Source organism: Balaenoptera acutorostrata, chromosome 3 (assembly GCF_949987535.1).
Source record: "Balaenoptera acutorostrata chromosome 3, mBalAcu1.1, whole genome shotgun sequence".
NCBI classification, from domain to species: domain Eukaryota; kingdom Metazoa; phylum Chordata; class Mammalia; order Artiodactyla; family Balaenopteridae; genus Balaenoptera; species Balaenoptera acutorostrata.
In genome coordinates, this window is record NC_080066.1 from 150,369,312 (window position 1) to 150,394,753 (window position 25,442).

Here is a 25,442-nt window from a genome sequence, read left to right on the forward strand (position 1 = left end):
TTTATTGGAGTATAATTGCTTTACAATGGTGTGTTAGTTTCTGCTGTATAACATAGTGAATCAGCTATACATATACATATATCCCCATATCTCCTCCCTCTTGCGTCTCCCTCCCACCCTCCCTATCCCACCCCTCTAGGTGGACACAAAGCACGGAGCTGATCTCCCTGTGCCATGCGGCTGCTTCCCACTAGCTATCTGTTTTACATTTGGTAGTGTATATATGTCAGTGTTACTCGCTCACTTCGTCCCAGCTTACCGTTCCCCCTCCCTGTGTCCTCAAGTCCATTCTCTACATCTGCATCTTTATTCCTGTCCTGCCCCTAGGTTCTTCAGAACCATTTTTTTTTAGATTCCATATACATGTGTTAGCATACGGTATTTGTTTTTCTCTTTCTGTCTTACTTCACTCTGTATGACAGTCTCTAGGTCCATCTACCTCACTGCAAATAGCTCAATTTCATTTCTTTTTATGGCTGAGTAATATTCCATTGGATATATGTGGCACATATTCTTTATCCATTCATCTGTCAATGGATACTTAGGTTGCTTCCTGGCTTTTGTAAATAGAGCTGCAGTGAACATTGTGGTACATGACTCTTTTAGTGAACAGAAGTTCTTCGTTTTAATACAGAACAAATTTATTATTTTTCTTTATGGTTTTTCTTTCTTATGTTGTTAACGTATTCTGAGGCCATAAAATCTACTTTTATTGTCTACTAAAAGTTTTATAATCTTGCCTTTTACACAGAAGTCTTCAGTTAAATTGGAAATGAATTTAATAGAGAAGGTGGAATAGGGATTCAATTTAATTTTTCTCCCACCTGGATAAACATATGTGCCAGTACCGCTATTAAATAATTCAGCCTTTCTGTGTTAATCTACAATTATGGCTATGTTGTAATTGATCGTTGGTAGGGCAAGTCCCTCACTACTGTCTTCTTATGGAGTATCTTGATTCTTCTTGGGCCTTTGACTTTTCATGTAAACTTTATATATAATCACTTTTTGAGTTCCTTGAAAAATCCTGTGGATGTAGATGTAGATGTGTGTGTATGTATATATGTATAAGCACATATATACATCTGTCACTCGGTATCTGTGGGGGATTGGTTCCAGGACCCCTGCAGATATAAAATCTGAGGATGTTCAAGTCCCTTATGTAAAAGTGGCATAATATTTGCATATAACCTTCGCACATCCTCTCTTATACTTTAGATAATCTCTAGATTACTTATAATACCTAATGCGACGTAAATGCTATGTAAATAGTTGTAAATAACATGTAAAGGCTATGTAAATAGTTACCAGTGGAGGGCAAATTCACATTTTGCTTTTTGGAACTTTGTGGAATTCCCCCCCCCACCCCAATATTTTCCATCCATGTTTGATTGAATCTGTGGATGTGGAACCCATGGATATGGAGGGCCCACTCTATTCCCTAGCTCTTTCACTAAGAGTGCCTGAGAGTGGCCCCCAATAGCAATAAACACATCTAACACTTGGATCTTGAATTCTTTCTTTCTTTTAATTTAAGTATGATTAATATACAGTTATTGTAATTGTTTCATGTGTACAACATAGTGATACATTTACATACTTTATGAATGATAAAGTTCATGATAAGTTACCATCTGTCACCATTTAAAGTTATTACAGTATTATTGACTATATTCCCTATTCTGTACATTGCATCCCCATGACTGACTTATTTTATAACTGGACATTTGTGCTTCTTGATCCCCTTCACTGATTTTGCCCATCTTCCCACCCCCCACTCCTCTCTGGCAACCACCAGTGTGTGTCTGTATCTGTGAATCTGTGTCTGTTTTGTTTTGTTTGTTCATTTATTTTGTTTTTTAGATTCTACATATAAGTGAAATAATACGGTATTTGTCTTTCTCTGGCTGACTTATTTCACTTTGCATAATACCCTCTAGGTCTATCTATGTTGTTGCAAATGGCAAGATTTCATTCTTTATGGCTGATTAATATTCCATTGTGTGTGTGTGTGTGTATACCACTTCTTCTTTATCCATTTGTCTATTGATGGACAGATGCTTTGGTTGCTTCTATATTTTGGCTATTGTAAATAATGCTGCAGTGAACATAGGGGTGTATATATCTTTTCAAATTAGTACTTTTGTTTTCTTCAGGTAAATACCCAGAAGTGGAATTGCTGACTCATGTGATAGTTCTATTTTTAATTTTTTGAGGACCCTCCGTATTGTTTTCCATAGTGGCTGCACCAATTTACATTTACACCAACAGTGAATGAGGGTTTCTTTTTCTCCACATTCTTGCCAATACTTGTTATTTGTTATCTTTTCAACAATAGCCATTCTGACAGGTGTGGGGTACTATCTCATTGTAATTTCATCTTTTCATGTGTCTGTTGGCCATTTGTATGTCTTCTTTGGGAAAATGTCTGTTCAGGTCCGCTGACCATTTTTTTTTTTTTTTTTTTTTTTTAGAATTGCCTAAGCTGTTTTTTTTTTTTAGAAATTCACGTTCTTTTATTTATTTATTTATTTATTTATGACTGTGTTGAGTCTTCGTTTCTGTGCGAGGACCTTCTCTAGTTGTGGCAAGCGGGGGCCACTCTTCATCGCGGTGCGCGGGCCCCCCACCGTCGCGGCCTCTCCTGCTGCGGAGCACAGGCCCCAGACGCGCAGGCTCAGCAATTGTGGCTCATGGGCCGAGTTGCTCCGCGGCATGTGGGATCTTCCCAGACCAGGGCTCGAACCCATGTCCCCTGCATCGGCAGGCAGATTCTCAACCACTGCGCCACCAGGGAAGCCCCCGCTGACCATTTTTAATTGGATTGTTTGTTTTTTGATATTGTGTTGTATGAATTCTCTATATATTCTGGATATTAACCCCTTATCAGATATATGATTTGCTAATATCTTCTCTCATTCAGTTGTTGCTGATTTCATTCACTGCAAAAGCTTTTCACTTTGATGTAGTACATTTGTTTATTTTTGCTTTTGTGTCCCTTGCCCGAGGAGACAGATCCAAAAAAAATATCGTGAAGGCTGATGTCAAAGGGGTGACTGCCCATGCTTTCTTATAGGAGTTTTATGGTTTCAGGTCTTACATTCAAATCTTTAATCCATTTTGAGTTTATTTTCGTATATGGTATAATAGGGTGACCCAGACTCATTCTTTTGCATGTCCAGTTTTCTCAATGTCATTTATTGAAGCAAGGCTGTCTTTTCCCCATGTGTATTCTTGCCTTTTTGTCATAGATTTATTGATCATATGTGTATGGGTTTACTTCTGGGCTCTCTCTTCTGTTCCATTGATCTATGTGTCTTACTTTATGCTAATACCTTACTGTTTCGATTACTGTAGCTTTGTATTATAGTTTGAAATCAGAGTGCATGATACCTCCAGCTTTGTTCTTCTTTCTCAAGGTCACTTTGACTAATTGGGGTCTCTTGTGGTTCCATACAAATTTTAGGATTATTTGTTCCAATTCTGTGAAAAATGCTATTGATATTTTGATAGGAATTGCATTGAATCTGTATGTTGCTTTTGATAGTTTGGATAGTTTTTCTAAAACTGATTGTAATACATTTTTTCAGTATTAGTTCTTTTGTTCTATGAGAACGGCATATCATTCTGCTTACTTGTGACATCTTTAATTTCTTTCATCAATATCTTATAGTTTTCAGAGTATAGGTCTTTCACTTCCTTGATTAAATTTATTGCAAGGTATTTTATTCTTTTTGGTGTAATTGTAAGTGGGATTGTTTTCTTAATTTCTCTTTCTGATAGTTTGTTATTAGTCTATAGAAATACAAGAGATTTTTACATATTAATTTTGTATCCTGCAATTTGCTGAATTCATTTATTCCAATAGTTTTTGGTGGAGTTTTTAGGGTTTCCTATATATAGTATCATGTCATCTGCAAATAGTGACAGTTTTACTTCTTCCTTTCTGATTTGGTTGAATTTTATTTCTTTTTCTTATCTAATTGCCATAGCTACAACTTCCAATACTTTGTTGAATAAAAGTGGTGAGAGTGGGCATTCTTGTCTTGTTCCTGATTTTAGAGGAAACCTTTCAGCTTTTCACTATTGAGTAGGATGTTAGCTGTGAGTTTGTCATATATAGCCTTTGTTATATTAAAGTGTGTTTACTCTATACCTACTTTGTTGAGAGCTTTTATTATAAATGGGTGTTGAATTTTGTGAAAACAACGTTTTCTGCATCTACTGAGATGATCATATAATTTTTATCCTTTGTTTTGTTAATGTGGTGTATCATGTTGATTGATTTGTGGATGTTGAACCATTTTTGCATCCCTGGAATAAATACCACTTGATCATGGGGTATGATCCTTTTAATGTATTGTTGGATATTATGTTTGATCCTTTTAATGTATTGTTGCTTTGCTAATATTTTGTTGAACGTCCTGTTCATCAAGGGTATTGTGTAATTTTTTTTTTTTTTTTTTTTTTTGCAGTGTCTTTGTCTGGTTTTGGTATCAGGGTAATGCTCATCATGTAGAATGAGTTTGGAAGCTTGCCTTCCTCCTCAATTTTTGGAAAAGTTTGAGAAGGACAGGTTTTGACTCTTCTTTAAATGTTTGGTAGAATTCACCTGTGAAGCCATGGGCTTCTATTTATTGGGAGTTTTTAAAATTACTGATTCAATCTCATTGCTAGTAACTTGGTCTATTCAGGTTTTCTATTTCTTCCTGGTTTTTGGAAGATTGTAGTTTTAAAAATTTTATCCATTTCCTCTCTGTTTTCCAATTTGATGGCATATAATTGTTTATAGTAGTCTCATGATCCTTTGTATTTTTGTGGTATCAGTTTTAACATCTCCTCTTTCCTTTCTGATTTTATTTATTTGGGGCCTTTCTCTTTTTTTCTTGATGAGTCTGATTAAAGGCTTGTCAATTTTTTATATTTTCCAGGATTCAGCTTTTGCTTTCATTGATCTTTTCTGTTGTTTTTTGGTCTCTATTTTATTTATTTCCACTCTGATCTTTATTATTTCCTTCATTTTACAAACTTTGGGCTTTGTTATTTTTTTTCTAGGTCGTTTAGGTGTAAGGTTAGATTGTTTCTTTGAGACTTTTTTCTTGTTTCTTTGAGACTTTTTTCTTGTTTCTTTAGTTAGGCCTATATCACTGTAAACTTCCCTCTTAGAACTGCTTTTGCAGTGTCCCATAGATTTTGGAAGTTTAAACACAACCTTCCAACTTTTCATTTGTCTCAGGGTATTTTCTTATTTCTTCATTGCCCCATTTATTGTTTAGTAGCATGTTGTTTAGTCTGCATGTGTTTGTGTCTTTTCCAGTTTTTTTCTAGTAGTTTATTTCTAGTTCCCCACTGTTGTGGTTGGAAAGGATGCTTGATATTATTTCACTCTTCTTAAATTTATTGAGACTTCTTTTGTGACCTTTTTCAGATTCTTTTCCCATACAGGTTATTATAAAATGTCTTTCATATATTTTCATTTCTAGTTATGGCCTTTCTTTTCTTCTTAAATAAGTCTCTTTAACATTTCTTGTAAGGCATATTAAGTGCCTTAGCTTGTGCTTATCTGAGAAACTTTTTATCTGTCCTTGAGTTCTGAATGATAACTTTGCCAGGTAGAGTATTCTTTGTTGTAAGTTTTTTCCTTTCAGGACTTTGAATATATCATGCCGCTTTGTTCTGGCTTGTAAAGTTTCTGCTGAAAAATCAGCTGATAGTCTTACAGGGATTCCCTTATATATAACTAGTTGCTTTTTTCTTGCTGCCTTTAAAATTCTCTCTTTATCTTTAACTTTTGACATTTGAATTATAATGTGTCTTGGTGTTGGTCTATTTAGGTTCATCTTTTTGAGAACTCTCTTTGCTTCTCGGACTTTGATGTCTGTTTCCTTTGCCAGGTTAGGGAAGTTTTCAGCCATTACTTCTTCAGATAAGTTTTTTGTACATTTCTCTCTTTCTTCTGCTTCTGGGACCTATATAATATGAATGTTAATATGTTTGATGTTGTCCCAGAGAGCCCTTAAACTATCCTCATTTTAAAAAATTCTTTTCTCTTCTTACTCTTTTTTAAAAAAATTATTTATTTATTTATTTTTATTTTTATTTTTTTTGGCTGTGTTGGGTCTTCGTTTCTGTGCAAGAGCTTCCTCTAGCTGCGTCAAGCGGGGGCCACTCTTCATCACGGTGCGCGGGCCTCTCACTATCGTGGCCTCTCTTGTTGCGGAGCACAGGCTCCAGATGCGCAGGCTCAGTAGTTGTGGCTCACGGGCCTAGTTGCTCCGCGGCATGTGGGATCTTCCCAGACCAGGGCTCGAACCCGTATCCCCTGCATTAGTAGGCAGAGTCTCAACCACTGCACCACCAGGGAAGCCCTCTCTCACTCCTCCATTTGAGTGATTTCTACTACCCTCTTTTCCAGATCACTGATTCATTGTTCTGCATTATCTAATCTGCTGTTGATTTCATCTAGTATAGTTTCATTTCAGTTACTGTATTCTTCAGCTCTGATTGGTTCTTTTTTATATTTTCTATCTCTTTGTTGAAGTTCTTAACTGTGTTCATACATTCTTTTTCAGAGTTCAGTGAGCATTTTTATGACCACTTCCTTGAACTCTTTATCAGATAGGTATCTCCGTTTCATTTAGTTCATTTTCTGAGGTTTATTTTGTTCTTTTGATTGGAACATATTCCTCTGTCTCCTAATTTTGCCTAACTCTTAGCATGTTGTGTTTTTTTTTTAAATAGGTAGATCAGCTGTGTCTCCTCATCTTGAAGGAGAGGTCTTATGTAGAACGTTTCCTGTGGGACCCAGATGAACAATCCCCCCTGGTCACCAGAGCCAGGTGCCCCAGAAGACTCCCCCATGTGGGGTGCACGCACCCTCCTATTGTGGTGGTCCTCCAGTTCCTGCAGATGCGCCGTTGGGTGGGTTGGCCCCCAGGCTGGCTTGTTATAAGGCTTGGCTCTGACTGCTGCAATTGTGCTGGTGGGCAGGGCTGGCCTCCAGAGGTAGGAGCCACTTTGTTGGGGAGGGGTGGCGATCTGGACCAAGGCCACCCGCCAGTGTAGAGGGACGGGATCTGCTTTGGGGGGGTTCCCGTCCCGACAGAGGCCGCCTGTTGGTGTGGTGGGAGAAGGGCCACTTTGGGAGGGTGCTGGCTGGAGCAGGTCCACAGGGGAAAGCTGGGGCTGGGTGAGTGGCGCTAGCAAGATACCTCGCAGATGTCACAAACGGCATCCACCAGTGCCAGGCCAGCTCGGTAGAGGGAGGATAAAATAAATTTTTCTTTTTAATGGCACCCACCAGAACTTCATTCTGGGAGGAAGTTCCAACAGATCCCTGCCCCTTTGGCACTTGCCATAACATCGGTCATTGAATCTCCTTTATGTATGGCCCAGATGCTTTTTCAAACTGCCACTTCTGCACTGGGACTTGGAGTGAGTAAGTTTGTGCACAGGCCCTTTAAGCATCTTGGTTTCTCATAGCCCTCCAGCTCTCCTGAATGTAACCCTGCTGGCTTTCAAACCCAGACATTGTGGGGGCTCATCTCACTGGTGCAGGACCCCCCTGCTCTTTAGGGAGGACTTCCACATTAGTGATATCCCCTCTTGCTTGTGGGTTTTCACACTGGGGGTGTGGGTTCTGACTAGACTGTGTCTCTGCCCCTCCTGCCCATCTTGGTTTTTTCTTAATTTTCTTAGTTGTAGATGAGCTATTCTGCTAGTCTTCAGGTGGTTCTCAGAGAAATTTGTTCTATATGTAGCTGTAGTTTTGATGTGTCCATGGGAGGAGGTGAGCTCAGGATCTTCCTGCTCTGCCATCTTGATCCCACCTTGGATCTTGATTTCTAAATACCACTCTCTAATAAAAGGAACCAGGGCTCCTTGGAGAAATGGTAAGAAAGTACAAAATGAGACTGAAACATCTAGTTTTAGAAAGTAAGGGAATGCTCAAAAAATGATGAGGTCATGTCAAAATGACCTAGAAGCCATCTTGAAGGGGTTTCCACTGGCCCAATCTGGGGCTGATTGGGCTACAAAACACATAACGGTAATAATAGATTATAAGAAACCATAATAATAATATAACCCACTGAATACATGGATGGATAATATAAATGTAAGAATGAATGGATTGATTAATTGAAATCTTGATGAGGAACAGTATATGTACATAGCTTCAAAGTACTTCCCTAAGAAATACTAACTACCAAGAGGAAAAGTGTAAGTAGCTCTGCAGTGGAGAAGACTAGCAGATACCACCTTAATCAGTTCATCAATGTGAACATCATCAGTAATAATACAAACGAAAATTGTGTGCCACGTGGTGGGTTGCAATGAGAAGAACACAGCGTTTTTTCCTGTAATATTCCTGCCATACGTATCTTTGCTCATCATTCATTCTGCTTTTAAATAAATTTGTCCTGAAGTATGACATACATACAGAAAGGTGACAAATCATATGTGGACAGATCAATAAATTTCAAAAATTGAACTTGTCTATGTAACCAGCACCCAGATCAAGAAATTGAACAGTCTATCACTCTAAAAGCACCTGTTCTGACTTCAAATTATAATCATTGATGATTAATTTTGCCTGGTTTTGTACTTTATATAAAAGGAATCATATAGCATGTATTTTTGTGTATGGCTTCTTTCTCTCAGCATTATATATTCATGTTGTTGCAGGTAGCAAATATTTTCTTCTTTTTCTTACTGCAGCGTTCCATTATATGAATTCATCAGTTATTTTTTCTTTCTGTTATGGATACACACTGGAGTTGTTTTCAGTTTGGGGCTGTTATGAATTGCACTGCTGTGAACACCCTTGTTCATGTCTTTTGCCACACATGTGTCTGTTTATGTTGGCTATATACCTAGGAATTGAATTGCAGAGTTATAATGTATGCATACATTCATCTTTAGAAGATACCGCCAAACAGTTTTTCAAGTAGGCAGTTAACACCCCTACCAAAGGTATAAGGGAAGTGCCGTTTGCTTCACATCCTTGTCAACATGGTTTTTAATTTTAGCTATTCCAGTGGGTGTGTAGTGGTACCACACTGGGGATTTTAACTTGTGTATCTCTGATGACTAATGAAGTTGAGCATCTTTCATCTATTTGTTAACTGTTGTCTTTTGTGAGGTCATCATTCATTGTTGCCTTTCAGGTCTTCTATCCGGTATCATTTTACTTCTATGCAAAGGTCATTTCCTTTATAATTTAGTGTGTCAGCTGATGGTAAACTCTCGGTTTTGTTTGGCTGAAAATGTTTATTGTTCTAGAAGGAATCGTCTTTAGTTATAGAATTCCAGGTTGATTGTTATCTCTGTTAGGTCACTGAAGATAGTAGTCCTTTTCTGGGCTCCATTGTTGCTGTTGAGAAATCAAGAGTCATCTTAATTGGTGTTCATTTGTAGGTGATTCTCTTTTCTCTTTGCTGCTCTTAAGATTGCTTTTTATTTAGTGTTCTGCAGTTTTACTCTGATGTCCCTCAGTATTGCTTTTCCCCCTGCTTGTTGTTTGTTGGCCTTTCTGGATTCAAGGATTGGTGTCATTTACAGTATTGATTCTCTCCATTTTCTTTCTCTAGTAGTCCTCTTAGGTGAATGTTATACCTATTCACTCTACTATCCGTGTCTCTTAATGTCACTTTTATGGTTGCATCTGTCTATTTGGGAAGCATTCCAGATGTTTTTTTTAGATCTGTCTTCCAGTTCCTGATCCATTATTCGTCTGTGTCCAAATGTAATTTATTCACCTAATGAATTTCTTTTTAAAGTGTGGGGATCTTTTTTTAAAAAAATATTTATTTATTTATTTGGTTGCAGCGGGTCTTAGTTGCGGCTCGTGGGCTCCTTAGTTGCAGCAGGTGAGCTCCTTAGTTGTGGCATGTGAACTCTTAGTTGCGGCATGCATGTGGGATCTAGTTCCCTGACCAGGGATCGAACCTGGGCCCCCTGCATTGGGAGTCAGAGTCTTATCCACTGCATCACCAGGGAAGTCCCATGAATTTTTTCTAAGCTTTTGTTATCATATTTTTAGTTCTAAAATTCTATTCAGTTCTTCTTTCAGTTCTGTTTAGTTATTTACAATATTCTATTTGTTCATTACTTTCAAGCTTTTCATTTATACATTTATGTATATATATATACCTTAAAAAAAAACCCAAACTATTAGCTTTAATATTTGGCACAGAGAGAAGAGAAGAGAAGATTAAGACGATTGTAACTCACAATCTCTCATCTCTTCCTTCTTTTCTTTTTTCTCTCTTTCTTTCTTTCTTTTTTTAATTTTTTACTTTTCATTTTGAAATAATTTTAGACTTAAAAAAAATGTTGCAAAAATAGGTCAATTTCTACATACCCTTCACCCACCTTCCCAAAATGCTAATATCTTATATAACTATAGTAAACTTATCAAAATCCGGAAATTAACATTCATACAGTAATGTTAAAAGAGCTACAGACCTTATTCATATTTTGTCACCTATCTCAATAATATTTATGTCTGGACCATGATCCAGTCTAGGATCCAACATTGCATTTAGTTGTTTTATTTCCTTTGTCTTCTTTAATCTGTGCTGTTTGTCAAATGGTGGTTTTTCTATTTCCATCATTCTTCTCTACACTTATTAATTGAAATTCTCTTACAAGAAGGAGCTTGGCCTTCTTGCCCATTTATTTGTGTATTCAGTTACTTATTTTTTATCGATATGGACTCATGGGTATTTGTTTTATCCTATAAGTTATAATGTATTAATATAATTTTTAAATTTTTTTGCTCAGATTGTCCCAGATTTGGCCCCTTCAGGTTAGTTCCAGTCCTTTTGATAAATCCATATCTTTTTTGAGCCCTCCTTACTTTGTTGTACCACAAAATGTTCTAGGTTCATCTGGTACTTTCCCTTTCCTAGCTTTGCAGACAGACATTTCTCTAAGTAGTCCTGGTTCCCCTTATTGGAGGGTGGTGTTTAGAAGCCAGTATTTGGGTGCTACATGTGCTCATTGCTACAGGGGTATCATTGCTCCTAGTCTTTGTCAGAGGACAGAGCTACACATATCTGCCTCTACCAATATCTATTATCTACTGAAATATGTATTAAAAACCATATCTCTGATTCCAGTCTGATACCATACACTTCATTCTGGTCTTTCCCATTCCTTTCTTTGTTTTTTCTCTAGTCTCAGAGTATATAGTCGAGATACTGGCTTCCAAAGAGGTTAGGTTAGTTCCTTTCTTCTGTACTCAGTTAAGTGTGGTTACTTATACCTTTGTAATGCAGTTCCCTTATTACTGAATGTGTTTCATTTTGAGTTACCTTCACATACTGTTTGATTTTGGTTGTTTACCTTTTTATTTTGTTTAACAGTACTATGGTTATAAATGTCAAAACTATGCAAAAAGATACATCTGGAGACCTATCACTCCCCCTCTATTCTTTGTATTCCATTCTCATTCCCCCAGTTCCCACCTGAATGGTTCCATAATGCCTGTAAGATAAAATTTGAACTTAGTATAATTGACAAGTCCCTCCATCATCTCAGTCGTAACTTGTCCTTATACATCATGTTCTGGAAGCCTCAGATTTCCTCTTATTCCTCAAGCATGACTGGCTCATTCATGCCTCCATGCCTTTTCATATTCTCTCCCTCTGCCTGGAATAATGCTCTGCTCCTCTTCTTGTCTTGCCCATCTCTAATCGTTCAAAACCCATTTCAGCTCTTACCTACTAGGTAAAGACTTCCTTCCCTCACCCATCTCTCCCCATTTGCATTTCACTCCTCCATTTAGTAATTCTCTTCTGTTAATTCATAGCTCTATAGCACTTGTAAATATCGTGTAACTTTTGTGACATTTGATTTAAATTATTGATGCATAGGCTTTTCATCTTCTTTATAACTGAGCTTCTTGAAGACAGGAACTTTGTCCTTGGATTTCTAGCATCTAGTTCAGTTTCTTGCACTTATCAGTTATACAGTGAATACAGTATAGTGAGTGGATGTCAGTTCTTTTCACTTTTTCTTTACTCTTTCTCTCTTTATTTCACCCATGATATAAGCCCATATTAATAGAATGTGATGCCCATGATCTTGTTATCTTTGGCATTTTTGTATTTTCTGCCTCTCCTCATATATTTGGGCACAACCTTGGTAATTTAATGGCTTCCTGTGATCCCTGGGAAGTCACAATATCTAATTAAATTTTCAGACGCAGTATAGAGGGATGAGATGAAACCAGGGTATAGAAATTGTTTAAAATATGCAGACCTAAAAAGTCAAGACTATATTATCTGTCTGATTTGCCTCTTCATTTGAAAAGCTGAAGCTTGCTGCCCGTTTAACCTGTTAGATTGGAAGAAATTGTTGTACTGGAAACAAAATCCCTTCAACGGTCTTTTAGGAGCACTAGTCAGCTTTTAAAACGTCATTATTATTGTCCAAAAGACAAGTTTAGTAACCTTCCACATTGTGTTTCTGAGCTGCTTACTTTACTTTCTATTCTGTATAGATTATTCAGCAGATTATGTTAAAATGTAGGGGCTTATTTCCACCAGTCTCTTCATGCACCATCTGTTACTTCCCTCTCTCCCGCTGTATTGCATTCTCTTCCTGCCACTCCTGTGTGTTCTATTTAATCATAGCTCATTCTCCAAAGTCCTACCTGCTACTCAGCACAGAGGTTTAGTTGTAATGTAGACGTCACACTAAGCAAAGGGGCAGGGATGTTGTTTCTGGACCGCGCTTAGCAAGGGTACAAAGCTACAGCTACTGCATCCGGGGCTAGTGAGCTTTGAGAAATCATTCACTTATATTACTGGCCTGTTTTCTTTATTTATAAAAATTGAAAATATATCACTTTTTTATTCAACTGTTATACATATGGAGACAAATGTGTCATAAAGGAGCACTTTGATGAATTTTCCTAATTGAGTATAACCGGAAAACCACCATTCAAACCAGGAAACCCAGTATTACTACCCTGCCAGAATTCTTCCTTCCCCCCAGGCTTTACTGCCCCCTCTAAAAGGTAACTACTATCCTGATTTACATAGTTTTACCTACTTTTGGACTTAATAAAATAGAATCATATGGTACATTCCGTCATGTGTCTGGCTTCTTTGTCTCGACATTAAGTTTGTGAGATTCATCTGTGTTGTTGAATTACTTATGGTTCATTTATGTTCATTACTGTGTAGCATGCAAACTGCCTGTTTTTGTAAATAAAGTTTTATTGGAGCACAGCCACACCCATTCATTTACATATTGTCTGTGGTTACTTTTGCACTCCAAAGGCAGAGTTGAGTAGTTGTAACAGGGCGCAGAGACCATTTGGCCTGCAAACCCTAAAATATTTACTATCTGGCCCTTTGAAGAAAAAATTGATTGACCCCCTGCTGTATAGTGGTCATTATATGAATATTCCACAGTTTATTTGTTACTGAGTTTTGGCTGTTGCAATTAATGCTTCGTTAAATATATGTGTCTTTAGGACCTATGTATATGCATTCCTAGAAGGTATTTCCCCAGGAGTGGAATTGCTAGGCCACAGTTTTTGTTCTGCTCTATTAGATATCGCTGAACAGTTTTCCAGTTCACACTCCCACAGCAGCATATGAGAGTTGAATTGCTCCGCATCCTAAGATGTGGTATTGTCAGATATTTGCATATGAGCCATTTGGATGAGTATGTAATTTTATCTCATTTGTGGTTTTTAATTTGTATTTCCATGGTAATGAATGATGTTGAACACCTTTTCATGTGCTTGTTGGCCATTTTTGATATCCTGTTTGGGTGATCTGTCTTTTTCTTATTTTGTCAGAGTTTTTTATATTCTAATGAGTCCTTTGCTGGATTTATATATTGCAAATATCATCTTCTTTTCTGAGACTTGCACTTCTATTCTTTTAATAGTGCTTTTGTTTTATTTTATTTTTATTTTTATGAACATGAAGGGGATCAGAATATGCCACCCCAAAATATGCCACTTTGGCATGAAAATTATTTTGGACTGAAGGAAGTCTAAAAACGTCAGACACAGGAAGAGCTTTTTGCCCTCCCCCTTTCTTCCAGAAAGCAGGGCATAAATTTCCATTTGTAAATTTCCATTTGTAAAGCAGGGCATACATTTGGGGTGTAAGCAGGACACCCCATCTGCCATACCAGGAAGAAGAGAATGACACTCGAGTCTGTGTAACAAATCTTACTAAACAATTCTTATCCACCATACATTTCCTAGTCACCTTCCCACAATTTATCATCCTTAGGAGCCTAACCCCCTGTTTTCCTTTGTTTACTCACTTCTCCACTATTTATTGCCCTTTGTTAAAATGGTGTATAAGCCCCTGGATCTAACTGACACTTTAGGTTTTCATTGTTCCATGGCATCTCCATGCATGTAAAAAACATTAACATCAATAAAGAAACATATGCCTTTTTCTCTTATTAATTTGTCTTTGTCAGTTTAATTTGCAAGTCCCCAGGAATTGAATCCAAGAGGGTAGAGGAAAAGGTTTTTCTTCTTCTGCAGACCATAACTAATGCCAACAACATGGCTGAATCTTACATACACTGAGGAAAGTGAAGTTAGACATGGTATTTGTAGATAGATGGGCAGTAACTATCCTCAGCCTTGCCAAGGCACACCATCCCCAGGAAACACCAAGCATCCATGGTTAGAGTTTTATGTTTTCAAAGTCCTTCTGAATTAAGAGTGTGACTTGCCATATTGTTATTTGTCCTGAGGTCTGGCTAGGGACAGACCTTTCTCTTTTGAATATTAAAAGACATTCCAGTGTCTTAGAGTCCCCAGTTCTTTGGCTGTGTTTCTTTAGCATTTCAAGGTATGCTGAATATTCCAAGATTTTATTAAGAGGCAGTGTCAAATATTTGAATCAGATATGTGCATTCTTTTCTGAGGACTGTTTCCTCAGATCTCTGAGTTTAGGAATTTAGAAACTGAAGCTGATTTATCTAGCTTTAAGTTGCGTTGAACTCAGTAGGTTGGATGTGTGTTGTAGGGGTTAGAGGGCATGGTTTTCGAGGTCCGTTTAATAATTGCTTTTGTTTCCGTTTTATAAATAGCAGTCCAGGGCAATTTTACTTGCTTAAAATGTATTTTGTTTGTTTGTTTGGTGGTGGTCAGATCTACAAAAGACGCAGATAATTTTAACTTGAAGATAGAAGAATTTTTATACTACAGATATTTTTCTCATTTTTAATTTAAGTTCAGCTGCTTACTTTAAAAATGCTGGTTTACTTCTTTCAGGGAAAAAAACAAGACTTGTCAAAGTGATGCAACTGTTTTTAATGAAATTTCTTCTGTACTTAACTATTTTTATTCTTTTTTTTTCAGGTTATACATTGTTAATGTGGATGCTATTATCTAAAGTTCAGTAGCTATGGCACAAGAATATAGTAAGTACTATACCATACTTCCTATGACCTACGTGCTTTATAAAGTGTTAATTTTCTGTCTTTAAATGTCTCATTGGAACAGTGGAGGTATAGGAACAAAGTTTTTAAAAATCTGCTTTTCTCGGGAGTTCCCTGGCAGTCCAGTGGTTAGGACTCAGCGTTTTCACTGCCGTGGACCTGGGTTCAATCCCTGGTTGGGAAACTAAGGTCCTGTAACGAGCACGGTGTGGCCAAAAAAAAATCTGCTTTTCTCAAAGGAAGTAATTCATTTGGTCATCTGATTTTTGCATCTCTAGCTTTATATATATACAAATATATCACGATTATGATTTATTTAATCTTCTGATAAACACAGAATGGCTCAGGCCTTTCCCTGTAAATGCTAGTGAGTAGACATTAGGATTGAATCCATATTATGCATCTCATCTACCCCCCCCCACAAGCCCCCCCCTCCATGTTATGGGGTTGAGGAGCTGACCACAGCTCCAGGGTGGGCCCTGATGAGGGGCAGTCCCATCCCTGCTGTGTCCACACATGATTAACTCATCGGGGAGGAGGCATCAGCCAGTGTTGGGCATTAACTGGCCAGCGGCCTGGCTTCAAGAATGGTTCTCTAATCCTGCTGTAGGCAAGGAGACTCCAGAGTAGGTTTTCCAGGAGCTTCTGGCAGAAGTCTTCTCATACTTCAAACAGAGTTACCGGAAGAGCCTGCTTCTGCCTCTCTTCTTCTGGATGTTGTTTTGCTCTGGTGTGAGGTCTGGTGTGTCTCCAGGCCAAGCGGGAAGTCGCACAGAGTGGAGGACAGAGGAACCAGCCTTGAAGGCAGTTTCTCCTCCAGAAGTCCAAGCATGTGAGCCAGTAACATTTCCTTTTTGTTTAAGCCAGTTTGAGTTGGGAGCCAAAACAGCCTAGGTGATTCACTTCATCTCCATTTGTTTTTAGTACTCCATTAGTTCCTCCCTGGGGAATGTGGGAGCAATTGCAAAGGGAGGCAAACTCATACTGTTAAACTAATCTGACAGAGTGTGTTGCTGTTGACGGCACCCTCTTCACTCTGAACAATTCACAGGCAGTGATTTCATATTCAAAGACATGAGAATGAAATACATTGCTTTCGGATTCTCTCTTTTCTTTCCCTGGAGGTTTTGCCTTTTAATCAACCCACTTGGGCTGTGAACACTGAAAAGGGTCTTAGACTGCTGACCTGAAAACCATCCCCTTGTATAGGTATATATTTAACAGTGTGGAGCTGTCCCTTGTGTTTTCTTAGAACAGTCTATACCGGACTTCTAATTCCTTGTTTGCTTTTGTTCTTCAAAAGTTACTGTGAATACTCAAATACAGAAACTGCATAAGGGATGATATAACAGATATTTATTATGTGTCCTGCTACAACAGTCTAGACAAATAGAATGTTTACCAATTCTATGGAACAGTTAAAAACCTACGGCCATCCTCCCTCATAGCAGTGTCCTTTCTCTGCCTCTGAGGAACCTCTATCCTGGTTTTGATCTTTGTTCTTCTCATGCATTTGTTTGTGCTTTTACCACGTATGTGTAGGATGATTTTTGTATGCTTTTTCACTTCAGGTAAACGTAGATACTGTGTGTGTATTTGTTGTTTAAAATCACAAAAAAGTTGAGAAGAAATTCAGGATCACAGAAAGAAGCTATAAATGTGTTCTCAGATACTTGTCCGAAGATCTGTTATTAGGCATCTTGGTGATCCGTAATGAAACGTGTTAGATTTTCAGTGGCTGATGAGTTTAATCAACACGCTTATCTTCTGGAGTCTGGTGCTTGGTCTGCTGCTGAGTTCACACCCGCGCCTGCACTCCTGTGAAGGTTTGGCATGTGCAGGACCGACTGTGTCATCAGTGAGCTTTTCAGAGTGTGTTGGTTACTTTTTCATATAAATAGCTCCATTCATCCTGTGGTCATAATGCATGCTTTTGGCAAACTTGGGTAAAACTATGCATCCTCCTGCACTCTGACAGTTAGCCATCATACTGACGAAGTTGACTTATGTGCTTTCTAAATCTGTTTCCGCCTTGTACTGGTGGCAGCAGTTATAGAGGAGGCATCCACTCCTATGAACAGATTATGAAGCATGGTACTTTGAATTGTAGTATCTCATTATTTCCTTTTGTGCCCCAGCATGAGTCTTGGAGACGATTTTGTAGCATCCTTGTCTGAAACATTTCTTAGGTCATTTAACTTGTGCATTCAAAACACCCATTCTTTGCCATTTGAGGAGTCGTATCCCCTGGTTCTTGTTTGGAATGTTGCCTCCATAGACTGAATAGTCATTTCCACTCAGAGATCATTAATCCTCTCAACTTGGGAGCATAAATACCGATAAAATGTCAGAGGAAGATTTATGACAATCAGAAGAGGATTTCCATTTTTTCCCAGGGTGTTATTTTTTGCTTAAATTTTTTTTTTAAACTTTGTTTATTTTTGGCTGCGTTGGGTCTTCGTTGCTGCACGCGGGCTTTCTCTAGTTGCGGTGAGCGGGGCTACTCTTCCTTGCGGTGCATGGGCTTCTCACTGCAGTGGCTTCTCTTGTTGCGGAGCATGGGCTCTAGGCACGTGGGTTTCAGTAGTTGTGGTGCATGGGCTTAGTTGCTCCGCGGCATGTGGGATCTTCCTGGACCAGGGCTCGAACCCATGTCCCCTGCCTTGGCAGGCGGATTCTTAACCACTGCGCCACCAGGGAGGTCTCATCGCTTAAATGTTTAACATGTGAAAAAAAAGTAAACCCGAAAGGTTTTTTTCCCCTTAATTCATATGGATTGTATCCACACTACAGACTCAATAACATCTTTTATAGAAATCCAGTTTTAGGTTTTTGTGCATGCATTTTTCTGTTGTTAAAAAAATGGATCCTTCTTTTAATTTTATTTAAATATAACTGTCTTTAGCTTTTTTCTTTCATTGTGGGCCCAGGATCATAAATTAAAATGTTGCCAATGCTAGAAGATTATAGCCATCAAATGGAAACATCCAATCAATGAGGCCCCTATGAAAAGAGCTAGTAAATCTCTTCCATTGGGAGATGACCAGCCTTCAAATGGAATGCCATTTGTATAGCAGGCCAAATATAGACAAGAAATGCAAGAGATTTAAGCTATAATCCTGTGATGAATTTTATTTCCATATTCTTGTTTCAAAAACTTTAGTGTTATAGTTGTTTTTTAAGGGAAAAAGACTACTGACGTTTTTCTTTAAAAGATCAATTCAGTGAACTGATATTTTTATTTCTTGTGGGAGGATGTCTTCTTATTTATTTCCTATGTAAAGGGATCTGTAGACTTGGCTTGTTTTTATGCCTCAAAATGAAATGGTGCCCTTTGGGGGACGCTCCACTGGGCTGAGGGAACTTCTAGACAGTGACTCAGATCTGTAATTAGGTCTTGCTTTCCGCACCCTTGTTGACTTGAAATCACTAGCCATAGACCGTTTAGTCTGGGGAAGCAATACATGAATCATCTAAATTGGTGCAAATTATCCAGAATGCTACTAAATGTTTTCCACTCTTTATTCTGATTGAGGGAACTAGAAAGGGAGACTTGTTCTTTGAGTTTAAAGATACTCCTGTGGGTATGTACCCATTTGTGAAAGCAAATTTCTTCCCTAGATAGAGTGAAAAGCAGTGGAACATTTGACATTTGTAAGCAATTCGGGTTTTGCGGGTCTGTTTTAGAACATTCCTCCACGCTTTTTAGCCTTTCCTTTGTGAAGGGGTAGTAGTGGTTGCCTATCTTCCAGCTCCAGTTTGGTCTCCCATCCATGTCTTTCAGGAAGGGGAGGCCCAGGGGCTGTCTTGCTGCCGAGAGTCTCAGCTTAACTCCTGCAGCATGGTTGACGCAGGAGGGAATCCTGGAAGTTTATATTGTGTGCATTTTGTGTCTTCTAACTTGAACCACTCATCAGTGTCTCTCATATTCAGGATGGAATTTGATATCCTTTTCTTCTCTGACTTATTGACACCTGTCAGTTACCTGGCAGTGAAGTGGGTGAAAGTCTTTTTTTGGTCTTCACTGAATCATAAGTTCACTTTGTTCCAATTTATTTTAGTGCAAAACATTAAAATAATCATATTCATTCTAAAGTGGAGGACATTTGTAAGTCATTTGGGGATAAAGATAAAATGAAGACTTTTCTTAGATAGAAAGTAAGCCTTTTAATTAGGTTTTTTGTTTTTTGGGTTTTTTTTCCTTATGGGTTTTCTCTGATGGTGCATTAGGGATCTTGCCCAGCACTTAACATCTTATTGTTTCTGTTCTAAAGAGAAAAAGACAAGCAGATTTAGCCAGTCAGTAGCCAAAAGACCAGATTTTCAACTTGTAATGTGAGTTGACTTTTTAATACGTGGATAAATTTTTGTTTTCATATTGGAATATCTGTGAGTGGACCTCTCAGAGGAATGCATCTTTTGACAGGAAGTAGAAGAAAGCCATAGCTCGCTGTGTAATTGTGTGTTTTGCAGGCGTGACTACTGTTTTGCGTCTGTGGGTGTATGTGTACAAGCACGTGACTTGGGTTGTCTTTGTTGGTCTGGGTCATTGCTATTTGTTATACACTGTCATGTTCATTTTGGAAAATCAGGTGTTCAAATTGTAAAATTATGGTTAGCACATCTGCTGAATTAAGTTGAAAGATTTTAGAGTGAGTTTCTAAGAAACTGATTGATAAAGTATTTCATGTCAGTGAATACCCTTGATAAAATTCCTTATTACACAGTTAGTTAAGCTCTTTTCCCTGATATAAATCTTAGAGACCTTCATAATAGCAATTTAGGCTGTGTTTAAAGAGGGTGCCTGTTTACGAAGAACTGCCATCCTGTTTGTTGTAAGGACTTGTTTAATACCCAATTAACCTCTCACTTAATCTCTTTTTGCAACTAGGAGCCAAGAGACCATGCTTCAGTACCAAATACAAATCACCCAACCTTATGGCCCTTAGTTTGCATATTGTGTAAATAATTGGGTCATTAGCCAACACCTAAACAGACGAGTGTGAAAGGTTTATGTCTAGTGGGAATTTAACATCACTTTATGGTTTCTGGATTACATTGTGTGAATTGTTTCTTCCATGGCAGTCAATATCTCTCATCAGTGGGTGCAGTGACAGGCTAGGTCAAGAATTCCAAAGTTCTTAACGAGTGTAGAAATATCTGGAGTTTTATGCTTGATGATATCTTATCCCCTCAGTAGCAGATGCCTTCTAACTTTGTGGAAATGAAATCTCAGTTTTCTAAATGAATGCTAATCCTTGGTGAAAGCTTCCCACCCTCTTTGTTTTTTGGTTTTTTAAAAATTTTCTTCTCAAATCAATTAAATAGAATTAGTCTGATCTGTACCGATAGGTGCCCCCTCTGTACTCTGGAAAACTCTGCTAAACAGTGTGTGAAGACAGACCAGCTGTCTCTACTTCTGTCTGAATATTTGGCCCCATCCTGAAAATTTGATGGTATACCCATTTTATTACTGCATAGTGGCCTCATTTTTTAAAAAATAAATTTATTTTATTTATTTATTTTTGGCTGCCTTGGGTCTTCGCTGCTGCACGCGGGCTTTCTCTAGTTGTGGTGAGTGGAGGCTACTCTTCGTTGTGGTGCACAGGCTTCTCATTGCCGTGGCTTCTCTTGTTGCGGAGCATGGGCGCTAGGTGCATGGGCTTCAGTACCTGTGGCGCGCGGGCTCAGTAGTTGTGGCGCACGGGCTTAGTTTCTCCGCAGCATGTGAGATCTTCCCGGACCAGGGCTCGAACCTGTGTCCCCTGCCTTGACAGGCGGATTCTTAACCACTGTGCCACCAGGGAAGCCCAGTGTCCTCATTTTAAAGATGGAGACATCAGTGTACATCCATTCACTCTGCAAATGCATGGAGCTTGTTGTTTATGAAGATTCAAGCCAAGGCCCAGCATTCATTGTGGCTAAAATTCTGTTCTTTTATTGTATTTTGCTAATCATTTGGAGTAATATCCATTTGGTTGTATTTTTTCCGAAGTGTCCAGAAAACCTCATTTAACACTCTGTTCCTCCCAAATTTAAAAAATAACTTTTCCAAAAACAATACATACCTACGAAAATGTGGAAAGTACAGCCAAACATAAAATGAAGATGAAAATGAAAAGCATCTGTGATTTTACCACCCAGAAGTAGCTGTGGTTAACATGAGCTAATAATCTGTTCTCACCGAATACAGAGCACACAATTAAAAGGGTGGTGCATATATAAAAAAAAAATTAAAAAAAAAAAAAAAAAAGGGTGGTGCAGGGGGACCCACACCCATTATTAATGAAGGACTAACCTGGGTGGTGGCACCCAGAAGTTCTTAAATACCTGTACATGGAATGTGTTAAACATAATATCATCTGAACTTCAAGTATTTATATCAACAGGTTGTTGACATTTCATCATAGGATAAAGAGGGAGCCTCTTTAAAGGGAAGCTGGGCTCTGGCCTATTCTGGTTAGCTTTTGTTTTTAACGATTTTAGGGAGAGATTTTTGGTATAGGGTATATTTCTCTATGTAGGCCTGTGGTTTTGTTTTGTTTGTTTTTAAGTGAGGGAGTCTTATAAAGTAAGCTGTTATATAGGAAGAGGAATACTATATCTTTGAAAGAAATGTCTCCGTTCCCCTGACAGAAAGATAGGAGAGAAAAGGCAAGTGACCGAAGGCTGCATACGGTAATTCTCCAAGGGTAATTGAATTCAGGGTCCCTCCTGGACTTGTTTTTAATATGGTATATCTGTCCCCTGCCTCATTCTGTCTGACGTACCCCTCCTCTCTGCTCCCTCCCCTGTCCCGTAACTTAAACAATGCAACATTGCAAAGCATAGGGAACTCTGCACTGACTCACATCTCCATTATCCCACTTCATGCTTCAATTTACAGTAAGTCCGGTTATTGTCTGGTTTTTCAAATCATCACACCACAAGGAAGCAACAGACATCTCCCTGGATCTGAAACTATTTGCCCTTTGTGGTGTTTTGATTGTTTCTGAGAATTTGTTTGCTGGCCTCTTTCTCTGAGGCTCAAAATAACTTGGTATGTATGCCACAACCCTCTTAGCTTCCAGAGGGCTTCTTTTAAGTGTCTGTCCATAACGGAAACATTCTCTATGAGCAGGGATGCACTTCAACCAGTTGGCCAGTAATCACCCCCAGAGTTTCTTGTCCTGAAGCCTTTATGGTGTAAACAGAGCAAATGATGAGAGCTTTGTCCTTTGTCCTCTCTTCCAAGGAAAGAATGTAAAAGTTGTTTTAAAGGAAGTCTGAATTTTGTGGTATCACTCGGTTTTGGCCCTGTGTCCATTTAGATTTTAGCCTGGGATTCTTTGGGAAACTGCACCCCCGGAAGAAAATGAGGATTTTTAAAAGAATTGTTGTTTCAGCAGCTGTTAATGTTAGTAAGAACACAGCACTGTCTTTGAAGATTCTTCAGACAGCAACAGCATGTGGGATTTCACTTTTGCGATGTTAGTCTCTTCCACTGAGAGACTGATTTGAATTATATTGGTCAAATACCGTCCAGTTTTAAATTATTTTATAATTTTGTATTGTTGGAAAACACTCAAACTTTGATTCCTGGGTGTTATAGTGTGTTTTTAGTTTTAGGCATCAAATTAAGATCTTTGCATTTAAATGGTTGAAGAAAGCAAATTTTAATTTGTTTTCAAAATATTATCATTAATAAATAGTGATCCTATCTCTTCTGCCTGTTTTACTTATGGGTGGCTTCATGGGACTTTTAGACTTTGCATGATCGTGTTTAATATTCTGAACTGTTGTCTTTGTATTCACAATGCTGGGGGTGTGTATCAGTTGATTTTCTTGCATAACACTCATTAGATTTATTTCAGATTTATTTCAAATTTATTTATTTTATTCTCAGACCCAATGCTAAAGTTATAAATAAAGAAACCTCCCTGTTTTTTTAATTTGCTACTTGGACTCTTAACACGTTATAACACTGTCTCTTTATCAGTGGGTTCCTGATTCTGTTAAGTTCACTACTCCTTCACAGAGATAGCTTGATAGGGTTTTGTTTGTTTGTTTGTTTCAGATAAGATTCCAATGTAATCTTTTCTCCAAAAGGATTTGGATAAGTCATTTACAGTTGGTCTCCCAATCTTCATTCTCATTCCTTCAAAATGGGTTATCTTTTTACCTCTCCTTCCCCATTTCCTTTTTTCTTTTCTTTTTTTCTTTTTTTTTGATATGGAAGACATGGGGGGCAGCTGGTAGGAAGAGGGAGGGGGAGTTTGACTTTGTTCTAAATGGAGGATGGGAATAAAATCAAGTTCAGGTAAAGAATGAAGGGGTCAACCTGATGTGGGAAGAAAGTTAGAGAGAAAAGAGTTCAGGTGAGGAATTTGTAGTCTTAAAAAGTAACCCACCACAGAGGAATTGCTAACTCTGCCATTGCTTCTTTTTTGACCTGAAATAACACCAGGTAGCTACCATTTTCTAAGCAAGGTCTGAGGGCATCTTTAAGCAGTAGCTAATTTGTCCATGTTTTGTTTTGCTTTTCATAGTAGATGCTCAGTTAATAGAAAGTTTGATTGACTTGCTGATGTGTTAACTGCAGGGAAAAAAATAGGCTCACTCTTTTTTTAAAATAGCCATTCTAATTTCCGACCAGATGGATTCCTCCTTCATTAATTCTGTGAGGAGGCTGTGATATAAGTTGAATACCCTTTTTTTTAAATCAAATCTTCTTCCCTAATGTTATATAGTAGGATCTCTTTTTCTCTAGGGGAGTGAGAAATGTGAGAAGTTACTTTCTCTTCATGTTTCAAAGTAAAAGGCTGTACTGTTGCCTAGTTCCCAGAGAAGTGATTTCTAACCATTCCTACACTCAGTTTTTGGGGTACATTAGTCCTCCATAAATTGGTGGGATTAAAATTATGTTCTGAAATTTTGCCATATTTTTTGAGATTCTTGGACTCCCCTAGTGGTCGTCTGAAACCACAGTTGGGATCACTGCGTGAGGGATAATCCTTTCACCTGTTAGGTGGGGATATCATCCTTGGCAGGGAAGGCAGTCATCTGGCAGAATGGGATCTGGACTTGAGCGTTTCTTTTCTGCCTTCTCTTGTTGCTACTTCAGATCTCTCTGTCTTCATTACTAGGGCTCTAAATTTAATTGTCAAGTTCATTTTCTTCCAAATGCTATAAAATAGAGGCAGGGTCATGATGCTTTTTGGAGTTTGTGTCTGTTTTTGGTATTTCTGGATACAAAAGGACAAAGTAGGCCCCTTCCTATACGTTTCAATGCTTGAAGAACAATCAATGAAAAAAAAAAGTCTGGTTTCTTAGTAAGTAGTTACTGTCTTTCTTTTCCAGACTCCCCTTTTTTTTGGTTGTGTTTATTGCATGTAGCTCACCACTAACTGTGGTCATGGGATGTTGCTTTCAAATCGGGTCTGCAAGATAGTTTTTTAGTTACTGTTTTTCAGCACAAGAGAAGATGCAGTTATTTTGATTTTGTGAGTATTTTCCCTCTAAGGGCAGAGGGCCACATGCTCTTTGGTGCTGGGATACTTCCTACAGTTCTGACTGGACTTGGCCTATTTTTCCAAATGAGATAATGAATACAAAAATGCTCTCTAGTAAACTGTAAAGTGTCATAAATGGGAGAGAATGTTGTTACAGTTATTCTCTGCTTGAGTGGCCAACTATAAATATTCTCTGTTCAGTTCTTGACCTCCATCTGAGAACCGGCTGCTTTTGACATTCCTGCTTCCAGGGAATAGCTATTTCTTGATTAGGCCAGCTTTTACCTACTTGGACCTTTTGCAGAAGAAAAAGCTTCACACATTGAACAAATGTAGCTTATATTACATTCAAGCTAGTGGTTGGTATTTCATAATATTTACAAAGAGAGGAGTCACTGCCCTTTATATATGGCAGTACGTTTCTATTGGCAATGACCATGAAGTTCCCGGCCCCATGAAAAATAACTGGCTCTTGGAATTATGCTTTCAGTTCTCCATCTCCCTTCCTATTCAGCGAGA

At 38.2% G+C, this 25,442-nt stretch overlaps 1 protein-coding gene across 14 annotated transcripts in view; it reads left to right on the forward strand.

Moving 5' to 3' along the window:
• Positions 1 to 25,442, forward strand: part of SIPA1L1 (signal induced proliferation associated 1 like 1) — a 372,579-nt gene that overhangs the window by 170,314 nt on the left and 176,823 nt on the right. For all 14 annotated transcript variants that reach the window (XM_007184390.3, XM_057543410.1, XM_057543413.1 and 11 more), the window contains one exon: positions 15,353 to 15,414. The gene's annotated coding sequence lies outside the window, so the exon portion shown is untranslated. The remainder of the gene's footprint in view (positions 1 to 15,352; positions 15,415 to 25,442) is intronic.